The sequence below is a fragment of the Cryptomeria japonica genome, chromosome 5 (assembly GCF_030272615.1).
Source record: "Cryptomeria japonica chromosome 5, Sugi_1.0, whole genome shotgun sequence".
Classification (NCBI taxonomy): domain Eukaryota; kingdom Viridiplantae; phylum Streptophyta; class Pinopsida; order Cupressales; family Cupressaceae; genus Cryptomeria; species Cryptomeria japonica.
Genome location: NC_081409.1, coordinates 919,064,453 through 919,089,861, shown reverse-complemented (window position 1 = coordinate 919,089,861; position 25,409 = coordinate 919,064,453).

The window sequence follows — 25,409 nt, the reverse complement described above, 5'->3', positions numbered from 1 at the left end:
CCTTTATGTTTGGCAAAATTGCCAACCTCACCTAGATCGCATGGTTTGCCTACTACATCAACACAACTGGCTACTAAGCCCATCACTAAATTTGATGGTACCTTCATCCAATTGGGTACTCTAGCACATGAATCAAAAGACAAAGATATTCTTAGCTGGTTATACAAAGATGAAGAAGAAAATCATAGAGTAGCTGCTCTGGACATTGTTCTACCAGCACACATGTATGGAAAGGGCTACTTAATCATGAAGCAAATGGGATATGATGGTAAAGGACCCATTGGCAAATGCAAAGAAGGAGTCACTGAACCTATAAATCTTCCTTCACAACCTAGCAGAAACAAAGTAGGATTGGGTTCTAAACTCACGTTCCTATTGAAGCGACTGCCTCACCTCCCTATCAAACCTCAATGGAAAGTAAAGACACCATACAAAGAAGAATCCTGACAGGAAGCACTTTTTGAATCAGCAGAAACAATCCGCAAGGCACGGGAATGTCAAGATGAGAAGTTACATCAGGAAAAACTTCTAAGTCATAAGAAGGCCCTATCTGTAGCAGTAGCTCATATTCAAACACCAATATCTCAAGAACAAATCAGGACATCTTCAAATACCGTTATTCCTCCCTGAAGAAGCATAGTCTATGAACAAATCCAGCAAGTAGAAGACGGATCTGATACAGAATCTACAAAAACCATCAAAATGGTATCTATCATTAAAGATTTGTTTTCACCGTACAACACACCTGTTTACAGCACAGATAGAATCTGGGATGATGCCTATGAGACAGATTCCAATGAATATGAATGGGGTACCTGCTCCAATGCTATTACTAATATCCTGGGTGATACTGATTCTATGTCCCTTTCTCAGGAAGAACATAACGCAGAGGATAGACCTCTTGAATTTGGACCGCAACATGTCTATGACGCTCTGGAAAGTGAATAGAAACATTATGAACAAGTCTATGTGGAAGATGATACCATCGAGGACCTCGACGAAATCCTAAATTTCTTTAAACCAAAAACCCAGCACGATGAAAACTCTATCCTAACACTTACGGTAGCCGAACTTGATCCACCCAATGATTCCTTACCACTTGTCTTTCCTGACCTCATCGACTGGGACGAACCTGAAACAAATGATATATCAATTTTCCCAGATGATGCATCTATTGTCCATTACTTATGTACCGTAAATCCGAAAACAGACTCTACCAGTGAACGAAATAATGATATCTATCAATCAGGGAGTGCCAAGTCTCTCAGTCGCAAAAATGCATCAAATAACGAATCTAATGCTGAAAACCAGTCAATGGCAGCTCTAGATCATAAAAAAGTAAAAATAAACGACGCATCAGAGGGTGAAAACCTTTTTAAGGCACCTAACGATGGGAGACTTGACACTCTTCCTGAGCACTTTCATGAGCGATCGCCCATATTGATTGAGCCTACTCAATCAATCAACATTGGTACCACAGAAGTAGCCAGAAATATACATCTTGCAGAATCTCTGACAGAGGCAGAAAGATCGGCATTCATCATCTTCTTTAAAGAACAACAAATCAACTTTGCTTGGTCATATGCTGATATGCTTGGAGTTGATCCACACCTAATCATGCATCACTTGTCCATCTCTACAGGAGTCAAGCCCGTCAAGCAAAAGCTACGAAAGATGAATCCACAAGTGGCACTCATGGTCAAAACTGAATTAAAGAAATTATTAGATGTCAGATTCATTCGACCCATTGACTATGCAGAATGGATTTCCAACATTGTTCCGGTGTCAAAACCAGATGGTAGTATCAGAATATGCACTGACTTCAGAGATGTCAACAAAGCTTGTCCCAAAGATGACTTTCCTCTGCCAAGTATCGACATAATTGTAGATCTCACAGCAGGTCATGCAATGCTCTCACTAATGGATGGTTTCTCAGGCTATAATCAAATCAAAATAGCTCCTAAAGATCAAGACAAAACAGCATTCACCTGTCCTTGGGGAACGTACTGTTGGAATGTTATGCCTTTTGGCTTAAAGAATGCGGGAGCCACTTATCAAAGAGCAATGACAACCATATTCCATGATATGATGCACACATTTATGGAAGACTATGTGGATGACTTACTAGCTAAGTCCTTCACCAGAGCAGAACATCTTGGTATCCTAACAAAAATCTTTGATCGATTGGAGAAATTCCAAGTCAGACTTAACCCTAAGAAGTGTGTCTTCGGGGTTACATCAGGCAAGTTACTAGGCTACATAGTCTCAGCTAAGGGTATTGAAGTTGATCCAGCAAAGGTGCAAGCCATTATGGAAATGCCACCACCACGGAATATCAGTCAACTCAGATCTCTACAAGGATGACTCCAATCAATCCGACGATTCATTGCTCAGCTAGCAGATAAAATTCTACCATTTAACCATTTGCTACACAAAAATGTACCATTCAAATGGGAGGCTAAGTGTGCAGAATCTTTTTATCAAATCAAACAGTACCTGATGAATCCACCAGTTCTAGTAACACCAGTCGCCGGAAAGCCACTTCTTCTATATATCTCAACAATAGATATTTCACTGGGGGCATTATTGGCACAAGAAGATCAACAAGAAAAGGAACGCGCCATATACTACATCAGTAGAACATTGAATGGCTATGAGCTCAACTATACATTCATTGAAAAAGCTTGCCTAACAGTGGTCTTTGCATCTCAGAAGTTCCGACATTACATGCTAGCACATACCATCAAGCTAGTTGCAAAAATTGATCCTCTCAAATATCTACTTAGCAAAACCACTCTTACAGGTCGATTGGCTAAATGGGTCATGATTCTCAGTGAATTTGACATCCACTACATAGAAAGACGAGCCATCAAAAGACAAGCAATTGCAGATCAGCTGGCTGAAGCACCGCTACCAGGAAAACAAACCATGGACATCGAATTTCCAGACAGGGACATTTTTGCTCTTTCTTCCAAACAATGGACCCTATATTTTGATGGATCCTATACACAACATGGTTCAGGGGCTGGCATTCTATTCATCACTCCTGAAGGACACAGTATGCCAAGATCATACAGGCTTATGTTTCCATGTACAAATAATGTGGCTGAATACGAAGCATTGGTCATAGGCATCAAAATGGTCATCGAATGGAAAATCACAGAATTAAAAGTCTATGGAGACTCGCAACTGGTCATCAATCAAATCAACAACTATCAAACAAAGGACGACAAGCTACTACCCTACAAACGGATGGTGGATGATTTCAAACAGTATTTTGTGCACATCACCTTTGAACAAATACCAAGGTTGAACAACAAAGTAGCCGATGCAATGGCTATGATCACTTCATTACTACAAATTCTAGAACAATAGAATCGTTATGAGTTCCTGGTAGAGCAACTGTTCTCCCCCACCTATGACCACTCTAAATCCCAGGTTATATATGCCTTGACTGGTTCAGATTCTCCGCTATATGGACCAATATACGACTACCTCAAGCATAATATTTTACCCATTGACCAATCTCATAACCAAAAACGTAACTTTATCCGACAAGCTGCCCGTTACACCCTTACCGCTAATACTTTGTATTGTCAAGGTCTCGATGATACTCTTCTTCATTGTCTTGATCGTAATGATTCCGATTTGGCTTTACACGAGCTTCATGAAAGTATTTGTGGCACACATTCAAGCGGCACTACTCTTGCTAAAAAGCTTCTAAGGATGGGATACTACTGGCCTACAATGGAGAAAGATTCATATCACTTTGCCAAGAAATGTCCTAAATGCCAAATCCATGGTAATCTAATACATGCACCAGCACAGGAACTGCAGCCCTTTACAACATCATGGCCCTTTTGTCAGTGGGGACTGGACCTAGTTGGCAAAATTCATCCATCCTCTTCAAATGGACACAAGTTCATTATAACAGCAACAGAATACTTTACCAAATGGATAGAAGCAGTTCCCATGACCACAGTGATCGGGAAACAAATTGCCTCTTTTATCCTAAATTATCTGATCTGCAGATATGGTATTCCAAGTTCAATCGTCACAAATAATGGACGACCTTTCAAAAACCAAGATGTACAGGAACTATGTGAAAAATTCAAAATCCAACATCGATTTTCTACACCATACTACCCACAGGGAAATGGTCAAGCAGAAGCATCTAACAAGACAATCCTAAAAATCCTCAAGAAAACAGTGAATGATGTAGGCAAAGATTGGCACGTACAACTCAATCCAGCACTTTGGGCATACAGGACCAGCATTCGCACACCTACAGGAGCAACACCATATTCATTGGTATATGGATCAGAGGCTATTTTACCCTTAGAGGTAGAAATTCCATCTCTTAGAGTCTCTTTGAAAGGTTTAATCCCTGATGAAGAGTATCGAGTTAACCGACTGCAAGAACTGGAACTATTAGATGAAAGACGCCAACATGCTTATACTCATCTCAAAGCATATCAGCAACGCATGTGCAGGAGCTACAATCATAAGGTCATTCCTCACAACTTCAAGGTTGGTGATCTAGTCCTCAAAGAAAATCCAAGAAATCAGCAAGATCGAGAAAAGAAAGGGAAATTTGAACCTAACTGGTTGGGTCCCTATGTCATCATATCAGTCTATGGATCAGGTGCGTATCAGCTAACAAATTCTGAAGGAGATGTGCTCGATGATCCAACTAACAGCATTCATCTGAAGAAGTACTATACTTAAGATAGCCTAGTGCACGAAAAAAGCCAAAAACAAACAAAAAAATCAAAAAAATCTAAAAAAAACAAAAATACAAAGTACAATAAAAACAAATGGTGAAAACCTGGTAAACAGGCACCCTTGTGAAAGACCGGTTCCTTTATCTATATCCATGCCATTTTATCCATCAAAACACTATCGGCCATCGCCTAACACTTAGCATATATCCATTCAAGACATACTTAGTGTAGTCACTATCCTGGGTTATCCACCTATATCTATTCTCTTATCGCATTCCACCATGGCTTGGAAATCAATGTACATAATCGTATCCAGAGTTACACTCAGCTAGGGGCATTAAATTGTTCAACCACTTGCAAACATTCATGACATCCAACAACTATTGCAAAACTTAGACACATGACATCCAACAAACACAACTACGCTTCATCACAACAACCAAGACAAAAACAATACACAAGAATCTCAAGGATGGATGATTTTCTGAAGTACTAAATGTTGCATTATCGCATAAAAGTCTTGATTATTTTGCATTTTGAACTTTTTAATTGTTGGAATCTCCTCCTTATCTCGTAAAAGGCTTCAAAGCTAGAGATCATGAGGAACTTCCCATATTTTCTTAGTCTTCTGTCTGGGAGCCGATCACTTGTACTGTGTAAATATTTGCCTCGAGACGTGATACATTACATATCACTAAAGGCCTGATTCCATTTCACGCATATAAATGATCTACTCTTGTCTGTTTATACAATACGCACTCAGGTCATCCTGGTTCAATTATACCTTGACGCTTGTGCTATCTTGCAAAATCAAATATCATGTAAATTTTACTCAGGTCATTATGGTTCAATTATACCATTATGCTTGTATAAATTTTCAACATATCCAAAAATCAATAAATGCTCCGTGATGATATTTACAAAGAAAGCAAATAAATGGTTATATCAGATGGCAAATACAGAATGAGAGATGCTCCAAAGACAATTAGTTGCATTTCATTTTACAATTAGTTGCATATCATTTTACAATTAGTTGCACATCATTTTACAATTAGTTACATATCATTCTTATATCATTCATTACATATCATTTTGCATCATTATTACATCATTTTTTACATCATATCATATTACAATTAGTCGCATATTAAATCATACATCTCATTTTCAAGATACATCTCACAGCATATAAAAGCATACATCCTGCATCATACATTACATCATCTATGTAAACATTACATCATCATATGAAAAGGAACTAGCACACATAAAAATGCATCCATCTACACATCACATGATCAAAAATGGTGCCATCCATATATATATCTCAAAAATGATCCAAAATGTACAAAATATGTCAAAACTGTGTCCAGTACAAAGAGTACAATGCTCAAAAATACAACAGAGACCATGTCTCTCAAGTATGACTATATCCTGATGGAGATGGTCTCACTCCAGCTGCACCCGCCCCTGGATCTCCAGGAGGGTCCTATCTCGCTCCAGATACACTCGCCCCTGGATCTCCAAGAGGGTCCTGTCTCACCGACCCCGTCACACCTCGGCTCTCCGATCGTGTCCTAGCAGTTCGAGATCGACTCGATCTCGACTGTGCAAAGCTCTCCACTCGTCAATCTCGAGGTATTGCAGCCTCATAATGCCGCTTGTAATACTCAACCTCCTATACTCTCCGTGTCAGCTCTCTCAGGGTGTCTCTCAATGGACCACCCACCGCTGCTCTCTGTACACTCGCCAAGGCCTCCTCCGCTCATCCCCGCCACTCTATCTCAGTATCTCTCTCAGCAGTCAACTGCGAGATCTGTCGCTGATATGTCAAAATCTGTGCCTGTAGCTGCTGAACGGTAATCTGCAGGGTCCGGATCTGTGCATCCTCCACATGACCTGGCACTCGAACCCATAGTGGTCTCTGTGCTAGAGGAACCCCTCCCACTCGCCCTGTCCTTGGTACTGGAGGTGGGAGTATATCTACCCTCCTCCTCTGAGCTGGTCTCACCATCTCCTCCTCACCCCCCACTGCCGCCAAAACCTCCGTCACTCTCCCCTCTCTCCCGGCTCCGATAGCCAATCCTCCTCTCCCCCTCTCAATCCTCCTCTGTCGTACCGCTCTCTCCACACCTCTACCTCCCCGCCTCCCTCTAGCTCCTCTAGCTCCTCCATCCTCTCCATCATCTCCATCATCCCCCCTGTCTCCTTCCTCCCCATCCGAATCAAACGCTGGCCTCATCTCCTATAGATCTGAGATCCTCGCCACTGCCTGCGCAGCAAACAAACGGGCGAACTCCTCTGTCATCCTGGCATCCTGAATCTCTGGGGCATAGTCCCAGACCTGCCTAGCTATCCCCACAAACTCCTCCATGGCCATCGCACTGTCAATAGTCGGCCCCCAATCGGCCACATCCTGCTGCCTCTGTGCATAAAGGCACGCTCCCTGAGGAATCCCCTACTGGCGTCCGAACTGTCGCAAAACTCGGGTCACCAAAAACTGCTCAATAACGAACGGGGTCCTCCCAATCAGATATCGGCTCATAAAAACAAAGGGCATCTCCAGCCTATCCTCAGCCCATACCTCACAACCTGTATACGGTCTCCAGGTGACCGTATCTATATCATCGAACACCCTCCTCCAATGCTCTAGTTTGCCCAGCTTATGCTGGACAACTAGGCCTCTATATTCGTAGGCATATGCAGCACCTATGGGCCTGTCTCTATCTGCTATTGGCCTCGCTACTAGAATATGCTCCCAGCACCATACCTGTAATAAGGTCACACCCGCTGATAAGCTACCATAACCGAGGTATACTACCTCATGAAGGCTCCTGTAAAGATGGGCCAGCATCGCTGACCCCCATGAAAATCTCCAGCCCTGTGTGACCATCTACTCCAGAACCAGCCCCCATCCCACTGAAAATCCCTTTGACCTACGATCAGGACAAAGGAATCCCCCAATGAATCCTGCCAATACAGATGGCAGCAGTGCATAATCCAAATCCAGAAACTCCTGCCAAGGAATCTCATATCCACAAACAGTCTCATCATGAAATATGCAGCACAGTGCCTCTGTGCCACCCTCCTCTGACTGCTCGTAGGGTAGCAGTGCCCCTACCACAGGAATGCGCAAAATCCGGTAGCAATCCTTCGGTGTCACTGTCATCTCTCCAGTGGCAAAATGAAAGGTGTTCGTGTCGCTATGCCACCTCTCTGCTAATGCTGTCAAAAGTCCTTGGTTCACAGTGAACGGAGGCATATCCAGAAGAGAGGTCAATCCACATCTCTCTATAATGTCCAAATCTGCCTGGGACAGATGTGGTATCAGCGTCCATGGTCTCGGGAATCTCTCCCTCGACTGCACAATACCCAATTGCTCCTGTCAACAAACCAAACATATCCAATATCAGTTTCCACATCAAAACAAAGATATCAAAATCAAACTTACATCAACAACATGAAACAATTTGCTCATCTACAATCAAAGTTCAAAATCCTATCATTTCATATCAACTTGTAAAACAACTCAAGTTTTCAAAAACCATATCAAAACTTGTAAAACAACTCAAGTACCAAAATCACATAAACTTGTAAAACAACTCAAGTTTCCCACCCATAAACTTGTAAAACAACTCAAGTTTCCCACCCATATCAGCTTGAAAAACAACTCAAGTTTCCAACCTATATCGGCTTGTAAAACAACTCAGGCTTTCCCACATATTGAACTTGAAATAGACAATGTAAATACATCATATTGTGATCAAAACAACAGCTTGATATCTATACATAACTTGGAAAATTGCACATCAAAGCAAGTTATACAAATACTCATATTGGATAAATTCATCAAAACATGACAGGCAAACAAAAACAAATTTTCAACTCGGCCAAAACTGCAAAAATTTTCGGATGCGCTAAAATAGACCTTCAATGCGCTAAAACGCCCCCATGCGCTAGGCTGCCTCTCCTATGCGCTATTCTATCCAACCTATGCGCTAGTTCTAGTCTACGCGCTGAACTTTTCACCCTATGCGCTACCTAACCCATCCCCTGCGCTAGACTATGCTTACGCGCTAATCTACCCTCCCTGAGCGCTACCCTTTTAACCCTATGCGCTAGGTTAGTCCTACGCACTAATCTACCCTCCCTGAGCACTACCCTTTTAGCTCTATGCGCTAGGTTAGTCCTACGCACTAAACCCCCTTACCTATGTGAACCCCGACGACTCCTATGCGCTAGGTCATACCTACGTGCTATCCTGTTGACGCGACGCGCTACCCAAACCTTTGCATGCGCTATTCTACCCGCACGCGCTAACCTAATACTTTTATGCGCTAGCCTATTTTTTCAGACGCAACCCCTAAAATTGACTTTGATGCGCTACTCTAAACTTCGTATGCGCTAAACTAAGCCTTAGATGCGCTAAAACGAAATACCCGAACTTTGAAATTCAAAAAATGACCAAAAATGACAAAACAAAAAATCAAAAAGGGGTCAAAAACGTTGAGTTACTGGTGGTCCACGCGCTACAGGCCTCCGGTACCTCCAAACGCGCTCGAAACGGTGTCTGTGATAAGGAATCGACATTTTCTCTCCAGAGCAAATTCTCTTTCTTCACAATCAACAAAGCACAAATGAACCTAAATCAACCCCTAAATCCCTTTTATAGAAGGAAAATGAAATTAGGGTTAGCCAACTGGACCTGTAATATGGTCGCGGTCTCACCTATACCAAAACAGCTATAACTTATCGGGAGATGAATCAATCTGCACACTTTTTATATGCACGACATCCTACACATCATACGAACTTTATCAAATTAAATCAAAAAATTTCAAAATTGATTCATCTCCCAAGGGGGCATCACACATCAAATTTGGGGCACAACTTGCAAATCAAAAGAGCGACACAACAAAAATTGCATTTGATCATAAAATCACAAAAACACATCATTTTCTTTGAAATAACATGTGCACACACGTCACTTCAAAGAGGGGCAAAATGTAGACGTATAAAAATGACCACATTCCTAAATGAATATTTTATGTTCATTTTTCTATTTGATTAAATCCAATTTAATTAAATTATCCACATTCTTCTATTTTATTAAATAAATTACTCAATTTATTTAAATTAAATTCACTATACCATTTAATGAATAAATCATTTTATTCAATTAAAATCCCCCTATCCACTTTTAATTAAATTCAAATTTAATTAAATAGTTATCCTAAATTGAATAAATCTAATTTATTTAATTTCTCCAAATTGCAACCAAATTGAATAAAATCATTTAATTCAATTAAATCCTATTATCCCCCCATCCACTTGCAAAATCCCAAACCCCTTCCTAATCCCTTCTAGAATCTTCTAAACGCTTCTAATTAACCTAACCCTCCTCTAAATTTTGTCACATCCCTAAGCAAAGGGAAGTCACTTCTCAAAAACCTTAAAGTCTTTGATAACCATTGAAGGTTTTCAACCTTCAACCACTAAAACCCTTAAAGTCTTTGAAAACCATTAAAGGCTTCCAATCTTCAACCACTTAATCCCCAAAGTCTCCAATAACCATTAATGGTTAATTCAAACCTTCCCACATGGCTAAAACATTTGTTTTGACTCAACCTCTATCCAACCCAAGGGTCTCATCAGGCCATTAATGCTTTGACCATGATTATCTCTTAATCATTTGCACAAAGGTTTATCCTTGGATTAACTCTTAATCCAGTGGGTAAGCCTAACTTAGACTTGACCCTTAGCCTTTAGATAACCATGAGGTCTTCTCAGGCCTTTAATGCCTCCAACCTCTTTTCTCAACCCAATCCTATGTTGACACTTGTCACCATTTTATTGGTGCCAATTGTGCACATGGATCCCCAACTTTCAAACCTAGCCCTTGATTAAACCATTCAATCTTGACCATCTATTGCCCTATTTGTGCTATAAATAGAGCCCTCATTCCTCCATTCTTAACAATCATCTTTCAAATTTGTAGCATTATACTTATGCTCAAATAGTTTCAAGCTTTTCATCATCTTTATGCTCTTCATTTAGCCTCTTTTAGATCAAATATGCATGTTTAGATTACTTTCTTTATCATTTTAGTTCAATCATAGACTAAATATAATATGCTAGGATAGTATTCATACTAACCATGTCATCTTATAGTTAGTTTATTGCATTTTGCATCGTACATAGCTTACAACACATCTCATACTAAAATCAATCAAAAGCATCTCTCGTTCTCATATTTGCCATCCCTAAACCATTTTGCTCAGTGATCTGAGAGCAAAAACGTTGGTTTGAGGGACATTGTGAGATAGAGAACCATGGGACCCTCCTTGGGAAGCTGAGTAACACTACGTTACTCCATAGCTTGCATCAAGAAGTCCTGTGTGTGTGTGTGGACTAGTATTTTGAAATAAATTTTCACATATTAAGTTTTATTCACCCACTTTTCCCACATACAGTTAGTTTACAGGATACTCTTAGAGATTTTCTTTGGAACAATAATAAATATGGCAAGAAGAAACTCCCTTTAGTTGCATGGGATAAGGTATGTTTGCCTAAGGAACTTGGGGGAACAGGAATTCAGAGTTTGGAAAATCAAAATTTAGCCTTAGGTGCTAAGTTGGTTTGGAAATTATATGACAAGCCTAGCTCCTTATGGGCACAGATTATGTTTGCCAAATATTTAAATAATGGACCGAGAGAGTACATTTTTAAAGTCTCAAATTTGCCTTCGGGTTCTGCTATTTGGAATTTCCTTTGTAAATGTAGATCAGTTATTTTGGCTTATCTCTCATGGATTGTTCATAATGGTAGAAAGGTCAGATTCTAGGATGAAGTATGGAATGGACACACACCTTTGGTGAATATTAGGGATTGGTCTCCTCTGATCACTGTTCTTTCCTCCCTTTGGGGTGTTTTTGTAGTAGATTATTTTGAAATTGTGACTAGTGGACCCCTTAAGCTAGCTAGATGGAAGTCGATTGATTTCTTAGATGTTGATCAAAGCATGAAATTAGATTTTGAGAAGATTTTGGGGAATAGAATTGTATTTCTTTCTGATTCTGAGGATGAACTTATTTGGACAAAGAATATTTCTGGTAAGTACATTGTTAAAGATGGTTACAACTCTCTTATGGTTGCTAAAGATTTATCACCTTGGCCTTATAAGTTGTTTTGGCATTTGGCTTGTCTTCCTAAAGCTAGAGCCTTTGCTTGGTTGGCAATTCAGGACAGAGTCCTTACAGGTATGAGACTAGACAGGCTTGGTATTAATGTTGTTTTCCCTTGTGTCCTTTGTAACAAAAATTTAGAATCTTCTTCACACCTATTCCTACATTGTGATTATTCTTATGAATGTTGGTAGTGGTTGTTTGAGAAGTTAAATATATCCTTTGTTATTGGTAAGGATCTCATTTCCCATTTCAGATCTTGGCCCTTTATGTTTGCCTCATCTTTTTATGCATGCCTTTGGATCATATCTCCATCTATTGTGATTTGGAATGTTTGGCTAGAGAGAAATAGCAGGATATTTAAAAAAACAAGGTCTTTGGTGTTTGAGGTTCTATTAAAAATTGAGTCTTCAATCTCTGAGGTTGCTTTGTCCTTTATTTATAAGAATTTGGAAAATATTACTTCTTTTTCACACTGGGATAGTAGAGTTACTAGAGTTTGGAAGATACTATCATTTTTACCCTCTCATGGTTCAATTTTTAAAAAAATGATGCAATAGGTAAGAGATGCTCTGCTAGATGGAAACCTCCTCCGCAGGGGCACTTTAAACTAAATTTTGATGGGGCCTCTCATGGTAACCCTGGGCCGGCTGGGGCAGGCATGGTAATTTATGATCACAATACAAATTTTATTCGAGCTAAGTGTCATGCTATTGGTTTTAAAACTAACAATTATGCAGAATTTCATGCTTTGTCTTTTGGATTGGATATGGCAATCTCTTTGGGAATTAAGGACTTAATAATTGAAGGTGATTCTATGGTGATTATTCAATGTGTTATGAAAAAGAAATTGAATTGTTGGAATTTGCAGTATATACTTGATCCCATTTTACAAAAATTAGAATTGTTTGAATCTTTCTTGGTATCCCATTGTTACAGAGAAGTTAATAAGATTGCAGATTATTTGGCAAATTTAGCCATTGAGAGGAATGCTAATCAGCAAGAGGTGGGTTTTGGGGAAATTCCCTCTAGGGTATGGGAAGGTTTGCAGCAATAGTTATATGATTTTCTTGAGTAATTTTGATGTAAAATTTTATGATGATAATTATTCCTGCTTTCCCCTTTCATTTCAAGTATTCATGTTCGTTGTCTAGAGGAGAGTTCGAGCTCATGGTATTTGATACAATAGTGTTTTTCCAAAGGTTTTTTGATACTTTCTTTTTTGGCAGGAAGGTTTTTGGCTCATGGGATTTAGCACAGGGCTTTGGAAAATTTTGTCTTTTTCCATTGGTAGCAATTGTGGAGTCTACATTTGAAAATTATTCGATGGGTTTTTTTGGCAAATTGTAATATGGTCTCTATGCAAAACTGATATTATATGTGTTGTGACCGCATTTTGTATGTGGTTTTGGGCGGGGTGCATAAACTGATCTGTCAGATACTATAGGTTTATTTTACGAGTTATGACCAGAGGTTTTCTTCCAAGGGTTCTTTCCTCCGGTATTCTCTTTGAATCCTGTGTAAAAAATAAAAAAATATTAATAAAAAAGTCTAGTGGAATAATCCACTTTTATTGAAAAAAAAATAAAAATGAACACATTATATTAAATTAAATACTTAAACTTGCTACAAACATAAATATAGCGATCCTTTTTAATTAATGATTAATCACCTAAAAGAAACCTATTTATTTTGATTTCTCAATTACTAATGCATAAGTGAACACATTAAATCAAATTAAATACTTAGGATAAAGTACTCTATTTTACCACATGCAAGACATGCAAACCAAGAAATCCAACCAATCACATGACACGCAAACCCATATGAAAAGGAAACCGACGGACCACACATGACGTTCACTTGATCATGGCTAAGGCAAGACGAGGGTTTTATGACCACCTAATCCAAATCCTAAGGATGAAAAAGGTATACTCAACCCTGCGAATCCCGATGGAGATGAACCTCGCACCTAGGCGGTATTGTACCTGCAATCTCTTGCAACCATGAGTCATGCAAGCATACATATATATACATATTCAATGAAGCCGTTAGCTCAAGATTTATAACAAGAATTAGGGAAACAATTAAACTTACACAAGAATCGATGCAAAAGAACAATATCAGGTATGCACAATATTCATATTATCTAATCTACAACATTACATAACGGTAATTCAACCATTCAAGAGTGCCACATAGGAAAAGTCAACCAAAGTCAAACCACTGGTACGAGGGTGACTAGGGTAGGGCACTACAATTCTCCCCTAGGCTTTGACTTACTCCCGGAAGTCATAAGGCTAGACGAAAATCATGCACACATATTAGCCCTGAAACTCATTTAACAATTATAAGTTTGCACATATGAACCTTTCCATAAATAAATGAAACATTATTGCTAAAACCTCTAAGAATGTCCATATCAATAGGCAAGATACCTCCAAAGCCACTCACTTCTTAAAATATTCTAGGAATTATCCACAATCATAACAGAGAAACAAGAATTTTCTTCCTTTCATTACACCAATCAAAGCACTAAAAGAGGTAAACCACAATTACCATACTCATTCTACCAAGTAGGACAAGAAAACATGCCATCATGATCAATTTCCTTTACCATTACATCTTTTACAAAACTTTATTGCATAGAACTAGCTTCAAATATAAATTCCTACAACCAAGTTATCTTTCAATAAATAAGAGCAACGTAAATAACTCAATTTGTTTACACTTTCCAAGCATAAAAGAACCTTTCCAATGACTATGTCCCATAACATAGTGACAAGTTAACGCCATTTAATCCATGATTTCACATAATAACCATCCACATGACTGGAATTGCACAACACAAAAGACCACATGTGAGCATGTCTAATGCTCAGTCAAAGATAACATGCATGATCAACATCTCTATGCCTGATCTCAAAACAAATAACCTGATCATAAGTATCCAACAACTCACTCAAGGGCTTGATGGTGCTAGGGTACACCATAGCAGTGCTACCTTCCATACAAGACCCTCGTGAACATCTCTTGTTGCGTAAGGTGTTTAGCCTCCAACAGATAGTCACCACACATAGGTAGGTAGTGGATCCTAGCTATCTCATAGCCTCACATACCCCCATCCTCAAGGTTCCCTGCGTCCACTTCCTCGTATACACTCAACCAAGACCATCTCCTACGTTCTTGGAGAGAAATTCACATTCCAACACAAGACCAGCATATGAAAACAACAAGGATAAACCAGTTTAGCCACCCAAGTACAGAAGAATAAAGATAATAATCATCAATTCCAATAGTAAGGCAAGAAAACAATTTCAGAATACCTACATCAAATCAAGGAAAAACAAGATTGCAAGATCGTGGCTAAACCTTCAAGGTCTAAATAGAATAAATTTTTGGCCCACAAGGAAATAAATAAATAATAAAAAAAATCATAAGTGCACATTACATCACTATGTGACTAGCAACTAGCAACCAATGAGGAAGGAAGGAACAATCATCTAGCTATCACAGTAGCTCATCATGTGGTGTGGCCTAGTCACACATCTGCATGGCATGGTAGTGTGCACCTCGACATCACCCCGCATCACATCGTCATGTGGCATGGCTCTACCCTAAACCTATCGGTAGACCGCATGGCAATGTCTACTACCTCATGCATCGTGTCTCAGCACGGCATGACAATACTCCAAGCAGAAAGGGCATGGAATGGACGTATCCTGCATGGCAGTGTACCTCACAGAAAAGGGCACACATAGGTCACACCCCACATAGTGACATTCCTCTCAGGATACTTGCCGTAAGCCAGAGGTATACATGGCTAAGGTCTACCCAAAAGTCTACCAACCCTAGTCCATTGGTAGCTCATGTGAAAAATATCATGCCTCTCATGAAGAGAAGGCAAAAGATGCTCCAATAAAATCCATCATTATGCTCAAGAACTATCATCTATATGCTCAAAAAAATGGATAGGAATTAGGTTGGCACACATGAACCTTATACATCAGTTCATCACAAGGGGAAGTATTGAGTACACCTATAATACAGTTTCATTACAAAACTATATTTTTTTTTCCTTGGAATAGGGAAGCTAAAGTTTCTTCATGTCGACATTACTCATATGTCGTTCCATACTTTTCAAAGAATGGTGACTTCTACTACTGCTCCTTCCATACTGACTTATGAACAACCTATGGGTTGGCACTCAATAAGGGAATAATTAAGCAACATCACATAAATAGTATGGCTTCCCATACTCATAAGCAAACATATCCTCCATGGTTGATTACTGGGCATACATAGCAAGCACGGGTTTCTTACAACACACAAGATATAGCACCATTACTAGTCTAGTCACATTTACGGGGGTAATTTTCAATACGCTATCATCTACTCAAGAAGGGTTTTACCTATGCTTTCCCCATGAATCACTAAATAAAGTTTACTCTAGATACACGTACTAAAATTCTTAACAATTCAAATTTACACAAGGAAATAATGTCATTCTGATATCTTTCTCAAATTCCCCTAAGCATTTGCATTCACATTACTAACTATGCAATTTTATTTTCCAAAGCAAAAACTTTCCTATTTCAATTAGAAGCCAAAAGCAAACATACAATTTCACATGCGTTATAAAAATTCTTCTTAAATCACTGCATTCTTAGTAGCATTTCTAAAAATGTTATGACCTTAGGCAAGGAGAAGGGGAGAGAGAGTTTGAAAATTAAACTATTTCGTACGAATACATAAGATCCACAAGGTTACACTATATGCTCATATAGAAGTCTATCATTTTAGTTGCACAGTTTTTTTTCATTTCGCTATCTTTTTAGGAGAATGCCAAAACAACCTAACATGATATTTCCAATTACTATGGTTGCAATAGAATGTTCTAGTTTTCCAAACAAGAAATCAAGTCGGATAATGTTTTGGTAATACAAGACCTCTTGAGAGCACTCACTATTCTTAATTTAATGCGAAAACATATCAAAATTTTCAACCTATCTTTGAAAATCAAGGTATGACAAGAAGGTAAATAAGGAGCTATGAACTAAATAATACACATTAAACATACACATCAAACAAGTCTTTCATTTACACTTTCTAAACACAATAAGGCAATTATCTATATCCAAAGGCAAGTTTAATGGAGCATAGCTAGAATAGATCCTCATTCAACTAGTTTAAGGAAGCACATAAAGCAATCTTTCATGGAACACATTAATACACTCTTGAAGCTACTATAACATGTTCTCTTTTGGTACTTCTTTCTGTTGGCATTTTTGATGTTTATGTTGTGATTGTCATTGATGGACACACACTTGCATTAAGATCCTCTTTATATGTATGAGTTAGAGCACAACCGACATTTGTTCCAAGCGGTATGTTGTATTATAGTCTTTAGACTATTGATGTTTTGCAAAATGTGTTTCCCGGTCTGAAGCGGCATGTTGACCCCAAGCGGTTCATGGAACCCAAGCGGTACCAGGGATTAAAGCAGCATAACACATTTTTACCAGTCTTCATTTTTGTCAAACCGGAAACCAGCATTTTGTTTGAACCAGTAATACTCTGTGATGAGTTACCAACTGACATTTTGTATGAACCGGTAATACTCTGTGATGAGTTACCAATCACCATTTTGTATGAACCGGTAATAGTTTGTGATGAGTTACCATCCACCAATTGTTTGACGGTGTTGACACATTAATCGTGCTTTTTGTGTCGTGGTACCAAGTATGTCCAGGCTCATTGAACCTAGGAAATTGTTATGTAATCTTATTGGATGGACATGAAATCAGATTTCTTTATAAGGACATCATGTCTAGGGTGTTAGGTTGTTGATGTGGATATAGCGAAAGTTTATGTTGTTGCTAGGGTTTAAGGTGATTGAGGAGTTGGAGAGAATATGAATGTGTAGAAGACTAAAGTAATGCTGGAGTACATTAGGAATGAGCTACCAAGGATCTAACCAAGCAATATGTGCTACTAGCTAGATCAAACACTTGTTGATTACTCACATCTTTGACTAGTCTGCAGCCCTTAACCGGGTAGGCCCAAAAGCCTTTTGTAAATCCTCTGACAAGGTGGTTCACATATGTGGATCTAAAATCCTCTAGCAAGGTAGTCTTTAATCAGACTTATCTCCTAACAGAGATTGAGATTCATAATAGGATCTGTTCTGGTAAAGAACATTGTAAGACCTTAACCGATCTGACCTTAACCAGTCTGGTTTCTATTCTGCAGATAGTTACTTGTGAGTTCCATCTCACCGTGGTTTTTCCCATTTGGGTTTCCACGTCAAAATCTCTTATGTTATGGTGTTTGTGTTTATGTGGGTGAATGCATTATTAGCTATTTGGTTTGCATGTTTGTTAACCGGTTTGTTTGCTAAATTGTTTTACCGGTTTACTATCAATCTTGCAAAGTGTTTAAGTGCAAAGATTTTTGGCATACTAATTCACCCCCCCCCCCCTCTTAGTATTCATCAATTGGTATCAGAGCCTACCTTTCTATAAGTTTAACCACTTGGAAAGAGATATGGGGGAATACACTTTGAGGGAACTTACTCAACAACTTACTCAGTCTGAGCAAGCCTATGATGATCTTATGGTAAAAAACAAGGCATCTCAAGAAAAATGGAGAGAACATGCAGAAAAGTTAATGGAGCTATCTGAAAACAGTTCTTCAGATGCAGCAGACATGGAAGCCCTAATAGCAGAAGTAAATAAGTTGAATGAATCAAACTCCAACCTGATAAAGGAATTGGAAGGACTGACTATTCGGATGTGTCAAGAGCTTGAGAACCAAAGGAAAGATGAAGATCTAGTGAGAGAAAGAGATCATGAGATCTCCAAGCTAAAACAAGAGATCAATGCACTATCTACTCAAATCCATGCAAGCAAAGTGGAAAAGGAAGACATGCAAGGAGAAATAAACATTGCCATCTCTGAGAATGAAAACCTATTGGAAACAAATGCTGCTATTTCCAAAGAACTCTCTGAGTCAAAGGAAATACTTGCTAAGTTCAACAAGAGCACTGTCAAGCTAGAGAAAAAGCTTGAATCTGCCAAACTGGTCAAGAATACCAATGGACTTGGTTATTCCGGTTATGAGGAAGGTGAGACCTCTAGTACAAATGTTGGAACATCAAAGAAACCACTAGTATCAAAGGATAAAGGTAAGCAAAAGTTTAAACCTATTTTCTTTAACTATCTTAAAGAAGGACATACTGCAAATGTGTGTAGGAGTAAGGCTTACAACAATTTTCCTTATTTCCTAAATGATAAGCCTAGATCCTATAGATTTGATGGTAACTGTTATGCATGCAACAAGTATGGGCATAGAGCATCTGAATGTAGGTCTGTTATGAATAACACTGAAAGATATCCTCAGAGGACCCAAGGAGTTGGTCTTGAATGTTATGTGAACCAGAATTACAATCGGTTTAATGCCTTCAATTATCAGCAAAGAAGCGGTGGCTATCAAGCGGCAACTAGATGGAGAGAAAATTGTATGATCTGTCATGGTCATGGTCACACTGCTACCACATGCAGAAGGAAGAATGGAAACATGAACAATGAACCTTGGAGAGCACCTGGATTGGTCTGCTATCACTGCAACAAACCGGGTCACATTGCCAGATTTTGTAGATCAAGAAAGAGCATATCTGATGATATATCGATCACTTCAGAAGGTAACATTGATGTTGACACTATTCAAGCAGACATGAACAAAATCTGGAAGGAGAAACCAACGGTGTTACAAGAGGAACCGATTTCTGCACCTAGTGTGGAAATCACGGAACTGACAAACTAAACTTCAGAAAAGCTTAGGGGGAGCAAATGAAGAAATGTTTCAAACCCTCGGTTTACACCGGTAAAAGACCTTAACCGGTATGTGATGCCTGTCGTTTGGCAGAAGACCGAAAATGGTAAAAAGGCAAATTAGGGTTTACACCCTAATGGAGGAGAATTAATGACGGTAGGTGAGGAATATGTTTAAAAGAATTTTTCAAATCATTTCTCACTATCAGTTTTTGAGTGAAGAGAAGTTTTTCAAAGAGCAGAGTGACAAAGAGGTGATTTGAGCAGAGATTTTGAGAAATTGAGAAATCGCGAAGGAGATTCAAATTCAAACTACAAACAGTCTAGTGGTGAACACAAAGCGATGATTCAACAACCGTCGGAGTGTGAAGTGAAGGAGAATCGGCAAGCCCTAAATTCACGTATTTCAAGAGGTATTTCTTGAGTTCTTAAAATTTATATCATGGCTTCCACATCTCATATCAGTTCTAGTGCATCTGTCGAGTCAGCAAGTTTTATTCAATGAAAGTCTAAGTATAATGCCCTATCACAAGTTTCGGCTGGTGTGATAGTAGAAGAGGGAATTTCTGACTATATAGATTGCAAAATTGAAGACCTAGGGTCTCTAGCTATCCACTCCCATTTAGGTTTATTTTGTGGAAAGGATAAGAAGATCAAACCAGAGTTTAATATTTTGGAGAAAAAGAAGCTCCACAATGTTGTTTACTTTCTGGAAGATTCCATAGAGGATCATATAAAGATCATTCTGAGCAGACTCCATGGTGATAAGATGTACCTAGAGAGAACACATGATATCACTTCACAGGCAATTCATGCAGTCACGGGATTCTACAACATAGGGGAGGTGCCAGCCCTAAGGATGGGCATGACAGTCAATTCTATCAAGGATGATCTAGTGAAGTATGCATGTATGGTGATTGGATACCGAACATTCTCAGCCAGCAAAATTAACTCTGTATCTACTGTAGCGGTAAATGCCAATTATCGGATGATAAAGGAGGATGCATCATTTGATCTATGCACCGGTATGCAAAGACAACTCCTGTTGAATCTAAAGTTGATCAAACAGGATAATGCACTAAGGTTCAAGTTTGGGCAACTACTGGTTGGGTTGTTCTTCTATTTCCAAGGCTACTTTCCAGGAGTAGGAGATGTCCAGTGGTTTGTTGACCAACCGATGACCAAGCAAATCAAGGAAAGCATTGAAGCAATTGGAACTAGTTACCCTGATATTTTGAACAAGTATTTTGATGAGTTCAGAAGGAAAATGAGCCAAAGAATGAGGATATCAGGTGACATCATCAAGAAATATGAGGACGATATCTGTTTCACCATCAAGATGGATCATTGCATAATGGAGGATGTTGAGCCTAGATAGGAAGAAGTGGAGCCAATGGGCTATGAGGTGATGTACGATATGCTGGAAGGGTATGCCTCTACCCTTATTGCCTTACCGCTTGATCCTCACGCAAAGAGAACTGGCACCTACCTAGAGAGGATAACACCGGTTGAGGAACCACCAGCAAAGAAAGGAAAATAACTGACAGTAAAGAAGGCAAAGGTAGTGCCTACATCATCAGCACTAGTTACTACTGCAACTCCAAAAGTGACCAAGCGGTCACCAGCCAAGAAGAAACCAAAAGCAACACCGGCTAAAGTGTTAGAGAGAAAGAGGAAGACAAGGAATACCTCTCCAGACTCAAAAGAAACTGTGTTTGAGGAAAAGCCAAAGAAAACATGTCAAGCAAAGAGAGACAAAGAATGAACCGGCATCATCTGCACCGGTAAATATAGACATCTCTTCCTATAAACCTTTGACACATTGTCAAAAAGCAATAAAGAATATTAGGAGAAAAGTGCTACATGACTTAATTGAGTGTTTTGATGACTTTAATGATGATGAAAAGGAAGCGGTTGAGAAGGAAATAATTCAGTATTTATGTGTTAATGACCGGTCGCCGTCAGAGATTAAATCTCAGACACCAGATTCTTTATATATGACATTAGATAATAGATGGTGCATTGTCATAGAAAAGGAACAGGAAATTAGGGAGAAAGTGTTTGCACAATACTTTCCCAACCTGTCAAATTCTGAATTATTTGATGTTAATGACCAAAATAAAGGACTCTTCTTCACTAGAAGAAGAAGACTCTGGCTATTAGAAGGTAGAGTTGATGATGTTGAAAAAGACACTCATCACTATATGACAACTATTGTCCAGTCTCACAAAGCGCATCTAGCCAACTGGCAAGCTGAAAAAGAACCGGTTATATCCAAACCGGATGAAGTATTTGATGATGAAGGAAATCTGATTGTTGAACCGATCGACACCATTGATGTCGATTCTCTGGACATAGAAGATGTTACTCAGGAAACACCATCTTAGGCAATAGGATAGGAGCAACAGGCTAAACAAGTTGATAAGCAAACTGAGGATAGATAGGAAGTGGCAAAAGAAGAGGCCGAGCAGAAGAAAAAGGATGAAGAAGAGAAGCAGAAAAAGGATGAAGAGGAGAAGAAAAAGAAAGATGAAGAGGAGAAGAAGAAGAAGGATGATGAAGAGAGAAAGAAGAAAAAAGATGAAAAGAAAAAGAAGGAAGAGGAAGATAAGGAACAGGAGAAAAAGAAGGAAGCAGAGAGGAAGAAGAAGGAAGAGGAAGATAAGGAACAGGAGAAGAAGAAGGAAGCAGAAAAGAAAAAGGCTGAGGAGGATAGGGAAGCAGAGAAGAGAAGAGAAGCAGAGAAGAAGAAAGTGGAAGAGGACAAGTCAGGAGAAGCGGAGAAGAGAATCCAGATGGAGACTCCGAAGGCAACTGGGAGTGAAGCTAAACCAATTGATCTCACAAGTCCTATCGATCTCCAGTCTGCAAGTGAAACAAAGCTAATGCAAAGCATCAAGGTTTCTCAAGAGAGCCTTGAAATTATTCAAAGGAAGAAGGAGCAGGATGTAATTGAAGCAGCTATGGACACTCTTACCAGTTTGATACCTAGTACAAATCTTCCCCACACCGATTCATCATTGGCCAAACTAAAGCTCCTATGTAAAGTAGTGGATGATTAGGTGCAGAGCCTAGAAGAGGCAGCAGAGGAAAATGTGAAGAAGGAGCATCAAAAAGCTCTTAATATTGCTCTAGTGAAGAAGTTGAATGAGCTCCGGTCTGAACTGAAGAAAGAGAAAAAGGATATAAGGGACACTCTAGATGAGGGGAATCTGCTACTCAGCAAGATCTGCCAACCCCATATGTTCTATGATGATGTGCTAGCTCAGAAGCAAAAGCTTCAAATGGACTTGCAGTCCTACATGAGCACATTCAAGCCACCTTATGACTCCTTTACAACTTATGGGCAAACCGTTCACCGATTTCAAATCCAGTCAGCAAAAATGGAGTAAGAGATCAGCACCCGGTCTAAAGATTTGTAGGAGCTACAACTGGTTCTACTCCCATGACTGCAAATTCTTCAAAAGTGCTATCTGAACCTAGATACCTTAACAGTTACATAGGAGATGAGCACAATTGATGTTATGGAAGAACGGGTCTCCTAGATGCAGACAGAGCAAGAAGTAGCCACCTCCCTACTTGAGTCCTGGTCTTTGTTGATGAAACAATTCTTGCAGGACTTTAAATCTATTTTTAACAAGTATCATTCCTTATTGTCATAAACTTTTATTATTTTAATATCAAATGTAAATAGGGTTGTTTCAACTATACTTTGTCATTGTTGGAAAAGGGGGAGAAGAATTCTATTTGGAGAAGTATCTAGTAATCAAAATTCTGATTATATGCTCTAAATATCTCAATGTTTATGCTCTATATGTAAAATTGTTATACATTGTATTGTCAAAGGGATAGTGTATATGCTTAGGGGGAGCAATTTTTCAAATGGCATGATTTGTTGTAAAACACTTAGATTTCAAAATTTTATTTTCCTAAGTGTTGCCATCAATGCCAAAGGGGGAGATTGTTGGCATTTTTTATGTTTATGTTGTGATTGTCATTGATGGACACACACTTGCATTAAGATCCTCTTTATATGTATGAGTTAGAGCACAACCAATATTTGTTCCAACTGGTATGTTGTATTATAGTCTTTAGACTATTGATGTTTTGCAAAATGTGTTTCCCAGTCTGAAGCGGCATGTTGACCCCTAGTGGTTCGTGGAACCCAAGCGGTATGAGGGATTAAAGCGGCATAACACATTTTTATCAATCTTCATTTTTGTCAAATCGGCAACCGGCATTTTGTATGAACTGGTAATACTCTATGATGAGTTACCAACCGGCATTTTGTATGAACCAGTAATACTTTGTGATGAGTTACCAACCGATATTTTGTATGAACCGATAATACTTTGTGATGAGTTACCATCCACCGATTGTTTGATGGTACTGACACATTAACGATGCTTTTTGTGTCATGGTACCAAGTATGTCCAGGTTCATTGAACCTAGGAAATTGTTATGTAATCCTATTGGACCGAAATGAAATCAGATTCCTTTATAAGGACATCATGTCTAGGGTTTTAGGTTGTTGATGTGGATATAGTGAAATTTTATGTTGTTACTAGGGTTTAAGGTGATTGAGGAGTTGGAGAGAATATGAATGTGTAGAAGACTGAAGTAATATTGGAGTGCATTAGGAATGAGCTACCAAGGATCTAACCAAGCAGTCTGTGCTACTAGCTAGATCAAACACTTGTTGATTACTCACATCTTTGACAAGTCTGTAGCCCTTAACCGGGTAGGCCCAAAAGCATTTTGTAAATCCTCTAACAAGGTGGTTCACATCTGTGGATCTAAAATCCTCTAGCAAGGTAGTCTTTAATCCGACTTATCTCCTAACAGAGATTGAGATTCGTAACATGATCTGTTTTGGTAAAGAACATTGTAAGACCTTAACCGGTCTGGTTCCTATTCTACAGATAGTTACTTGTGAGTTCCATCTCAATGTGGTTTTTCCCATTAGGGTTTCCACGTCAAAATATCTTGTGTTATGGTGTTTGTTCTTCTGTGGGTGAATGCATTATTAGCTATTTGGTTTGCATGTTTGTTAACCGGTTTGTCTACTAAATTGTTTTACTGGTTTACTGTCAATCTTGCAAAGTGTTTAAGTGCAAAGATTTTTGGAATACTAATTCACCCCCCCCCTCTTAGTATTCATCACTTTCACAACAAAACAATTTTCACAAAATCAACTATGTGCATATTACTGCACCTTACTTAAGATGGAATTTAATTATATTACTCCTACAAAGCACATGGAGAATCCTTAATGTAAACATACAATTTTCTCTCAATAACCAATATTAACTTTCAAACCAAATCCCTTTCACAATCTAAAAACACATAAGCGTTATAAGGCTCCCATAAGGGCTCAAGAAATCACAACCTTTCTCTTGCAATAAGAAAGCTCAAATAAGAGATAATTACCCATATCAAAACATTCTAATCTCTAGAGAGAGAGGAGTAAGGGTCATAATCATTCAATTTACTACATAATAAGCATTTAATATTTTCCATACTAGTCCTTCAAGTGGACATCACTAAGATAGATCATAACCATAACAAGCACATTTTGTACTCTTAGATTCAAGACAACACCAACCAAACCCGAATGGGCTAGTCAAAAGAGTAAAACAAATCAAGAATGAAGGTACATACGACTCTCT